The sequence below is a fragment of the Emydura macquarii genome, unplaced genomic scaffold (genome assembly GCF_026122565.2).
Source record: "Emydura macquarii macquarii isolate MOO-44397 ecotype Brisbane River unplaced genomic scaffold, CSIRO-AGI_Emac_v2 contig_1483, whole genome shotgun sequence".
NCBI classification, from domain to species: Eukaryota; Metazoa; Chordata; order Testudines; family Chelidae; genus Emydura; species Emydura macquarii.
Window position 1 is genome coordinate 12,954,945 of NW_027131620.1, and position 4,505 is coordinate 12,959,449.

Below are 4,505 nucleotides of genomic sequence, written 5' to 3' on the forward strand. Positions count from 1 at the left end.
TAAATTCACTGTAAACCACCAAAAACAAAAACCCAAAACAAATAATGTCTGATATCTAAACTATCATTTTCTACTTGGGTCAGGCTGATGTTCTGATGGAGGGCCAATAACAGTGAAAAGTGATTAAAACAAATTATTCTATGCTCCACAGTACAATTGCAGAGGAAATAAAATACAGTACTATTGCAGAAAAATATAATTAGGTTATATCTACCTTAGATAAAAGTAAATATGCTAGAAAAATAGTGAAGAGGTTGAGAGGTGATGTTTCACTGATGAAGCCTTCTCTAGACTGTGGAAAAACAGGTTTAAGGCTGATTGTTGTAACTCTATCTTAACCATGATATATTTTGGACACACCCCAAATAAGGCATCATTAGAACTAACCATATTTTCTCGTTCTAGATTATATTTTAATAAACCTATTTTATAAGCAATAACTATATATTTATGCTAACACAATAGGTGTGTTTCCAGAGTTCCAATGGAAATTATGTAAAGCTAGTGTGATTTGGGGACCCCAAATGCAAAAACCGTAACAATGTTCAGGATATGATAACTACTGTGGCTTAATTCAAATTTGGGAATTATTCTAAATGTTATGGTATTATTTATACATCAGTCTCTTATAGCTAGAATTGGGATTAAATCTACCTGGAGTCTCAAAGGGGTATATATGTAGTGTTTTCAATCATCTTCTTCTACCTACCATGTGTTATTCAACACATTTATTGAGCAGGCTCTGCTCAGGAGGCCAGAACTACGATTTTCTCCTCGTGCATCCTATTCCGTCCAATGTCTGTGGCATACTATTTTAGCAAAATAAATCAACAATGATGTCATGTGGATGCCACTTTCCCAGAGGCATAGAACTCCAACTATAATATGAACTGTAATCTGAAACTACATGCATGTATTTAGTGCATACATTCATCTGCCAGCATTTATTATTGATTTCACACAAAAGACTATGTGAAAAGAATGTTCAGGTTGCAAAGTGAGGAAATGTCAATTAAATTTGCCTGTTCTACCTTAATCCGTCCCCTTAGTGCAGCTGCATTATAATATAATCTTTAATTATATAATCACATAATACTTTTTCCGTCTGCTTCCTCTATGGCCTCCTCCCACCTGGTCCAGCTCTTCTCCCCTCTGCACCTGAGTGAAGCTGTTTTCACTTCCATGCTGCCTAGGAATTAGCAGAGGAAACAGAGAGAGCACAGCAGAGAAAGTCTTTCTCCTCTTACCGTTAATATCTAGTGCCAGAGTAGCCTACAGCCCTGAGATTGCAGGAAAAGTCCTGCTCAGATAGGTCTGTGTGCAGATATATACCTGTGGCTACACGAGAATGCAAAGAGAGAGTGGAGGCACTTCGTTTGCTTTGTTGTGTCTGTATTTGCTCGAGCTGTATGAGCAATCCTGGGTGCTCTGGTGTGGGCTGTTTAAACACGAGCACCCTCTTGTGCAGAGCTGGAGAGACACAGCAACAGCCTGCCCAGAACTGTGGGGCTATAAAACAGAAGCATGCTGTACGGCTAAAGATAAAACTTTGTCATGGATCCTGTGACTGCCAGAGAGCGCTGCGAGTTCTTCCCTCTCAGCTTTCACCCTGCTGCCCGCGGTCATGAGGAGGAAAGTGTCAGCTTCGGAGGGCTGCAGAGCTCATAGACGGTCCCGGAGCTCTGTAGCCGCGGAGACTCCCAGCTCCCCTCCACCGCTAAAGGTCCTCTTGCTGTCGGCCTGGGTGGGCGGCAGGGACCCCGTGGCTCCAAGGCCCCAGCAGTGGCAGCACTCTGCGGCTCCAATCTGCCACTGCCGCTGTTGTCAGCCAGGGCAGGTGGCGGGGCCCACGGCTCCAAGCCCCTGTCAGCGTACTACATCGGTAGCAGGGACGCCGTGTGGGCAGGGGTAGTCTGGGGCTCCGAGCTGCGCCGCTGCAACTCCCGGCTACCACCAAGAGCTAGGGACACCACCGCTCCCTGCCATGGGCTGTGGGATGAACCCCCAGGGGTCCCAGCTGAGAGCCCGGAGCTCGGCTAGTCCCCGCAGCACTGAGCCGCCGTGGGGGGCCGGTGACCCCTGCGGTGGAGCGTGGAGCCACCAGGGCCGGCGTGCTAGACCCCCACCTGCCTGCCTTGTCCCAGCCCGCTTCTGTCATGGTTATTGTTAGTAACTGGGACAGGTCAGGGTTCAGTGACTTTCTATTTACTGCCCCTGCCTCTTACTGAAAATAACCATGACAAAACCTTAGCCGTGCGCAGGGATAACCTGGGATAACCCTGCACGCGGGGTCTGGAGTGGGAACTGCGCCAGCAGCCTGGGCGGATAGACTCAGAGCTGGCTTGCACGGCGCTGTACAGAGACCTAACAGCAGCCTGACCGGGGGATCGGCGGCCTGTGTCCCGGCTTGCAGCCGCAGAGCTCGGTTTTGGGGTTCGGGGCCCGTCAAGGCCGCTTTAGAGCGGCGGCCTCTCCTACTGCCATTGAGCATGCTCACAGCGCGGGGGAGGGGGGGCACGCTCAGCTTCTCCACGTACCTCCCTGCCCCGGGCGGCGGGGGAGGGGGGCGCGCCGCGCCGCCAGTGTGAGCCCCTTGCAGGCGGTGGAGCTCCCGGGCTCGGCCGTGCCGCGCGCTATGAACCCAGGCGGCGCGGGGGCGGCGGCCTTGCCCGGCCCTGTGCAGTGTAAGTGCCGCGCGGGCTATGCGCGCTCCGGGGCCCGCGCTGGTGGAAGCCGAGCCCAGCCGGCGCCCGGGCAGGCCCCGAAACCTGAGTAGCGCAAGAAGCGGGCGGAAGCCGAGCCCGGGAACGTGGGTGCGGGGAGCCGCGCTGCGCGGCCGGGGTGGGTGTGTCCGTCCGGGCCGGTTCTGTTGCTAGCCGCCGACTCACCGAGATCGGCTGCCTGGGTGGCTCCGTGGCGGACAGAATTGCCCCGTGGGGCCGGGGCCCGGGCGAGCAGCAGGTGCCGCTGCCCCAGGCGGCGGGGGGAGCGAGGAAAGCGGCTCGAGTCATCAGCTGCCTCGGTGCCGCCGCCCCATGGGCGGGGGTTCCGGGACCACAGTGGGTCGCGGGCTCGGCCCTTCTCTGGCGGATCCCGGGCTCCGACGCCCTGCCTGGAGAAGCCCTTGCATCCGACGGGAGGCGCTGCCCGGCGGCCTGGCCAGTCGCTCGTTGGAGATCGGCTCTGGCCTGCTGCCGCCTCCCTCCAGCCCCCAGCGCTCCTCCTCCGCCCATGGGCTCGGGGGCGGGGGAGATCGGGGTCCGGGGAAAAGAGCCCCGAGAACGGGAGCTGTCCCTAGAGGGACTCGGGAGCTGAGGGCCGGGGCTCTTCTAGCCTCCCACTGGCACTGGGGAGGGGGCATTAGCCGCCGGGGGTGGCAGCAGGGGAGCTTTAGGTGGGTACAAAAGGTTGAGGGGGCAGAGAGGTAGGTTAGAGGGGGTGGGATGGACTGGCCTGTAAGGAGTAATAAGGGGAAGAAACAAGAAGGGAGAGCTATGAGTGGAGGAGAAGGCAAGGATAACAGGTAGGGAGTGAGGGGTAGGATATGTGGGGCAATGAGGGATGGGGCCAGGGGAAGAAGGCAGATGTTAAGCAGTAAGGGTAGGGGATGTGGGGTAGTTTGGGGCAGGGCAGAAGGCATTGGGAAGTAAGAGCAGAGAGGAGAAGGCAGTCTTGCCAGCAAGGGATATCCTGGCACCTCACTCTATACTGCCTCCAGGACCATCCATGTTCATAAAGGTCCCCTCCCCTATTCCCCTCCCCCAATAATTAAAGCACTGGGAAAGGGGCAACATTTTCTGTGAGAGCTCCCAGCAGTCTCCCAGTGCATAGGGGGAGTTCCCTGGGCCAAGTATGTAGGGAGCAACTGTGTAAGGTCTTTTGGGCCCAATGTGCAAAGGCATTGTGCAGCAGTGCAAGCCTCCTGGCTGTGAGGATGTCACAGTGCAGCATGCAAAGGTGCAAGTTCTCAGAGTGCACTGAGCACTCGTGCAAACCCCTGTGGCCTAGTGTGTAACATGGAAACTGGATGTAAGGTTCCCAAATCAAGTTTTCTAAGTATCTTAGTGTAAAACTTTGGGGATGGTGGGGAGGCTGACTATGGTTTTTCACTTCAGGCTACTTAGCACACTCAGCTCCTATTGAAGTCAGTGCCCAGAAGATTCATATAGCACTAAATATGTTTAGTTCTTCAGTAGTTGTAACACCCATGTCCTGTCATCTGCTGAATGCTATGCCTCATCACATAAAGAAGAGGATAGGATTTTTAGAGTTCAGAATCTTGGTTTCACAGTTCCTATTATAGCTCTCCCAATAGGAGGTGAAAGGGATATGTTGCAGTTATTCACTGAGGAATTAAATGCATTATATTCTAATTGAGGCCTCAATCCATACAATACTTGATAATCTTACTGGAGTCTCTGTTTGCTTTTGTATTGGCATGTTTTTATATTTTGATTTTGTCAGTGCGAATTCTTTGATCTTCTTCCATTTTTGTAGTTCCAGGA

General features: G+C 53.2%; 1 long non-coding RNA gene across 1 annotated transcript; it reads right to left on the reverse strand.

Annotated features, from left to right (window-relative positions):
- Positions 1 to 265: 265 nt before the first annotated feature.
- LOC137157081 (uncharacterized) lies at positions 266 to 3,212 on the reverse strand. The gene is made up of 3 exons (XR_010920993.1): positions 2,889 to 3,212; positions 1,090 to 1,189; positions 266 to 292 (listed from the first exon to the last, which is right to left on the reverse strand). It is a non-coding gene; the product is annotated as an uncharacterized lncRNA (long non-coding RNA).
- Between the last annotated feature and the right edge of the window lie 1,293 nt (positions 3,213 to 4,505).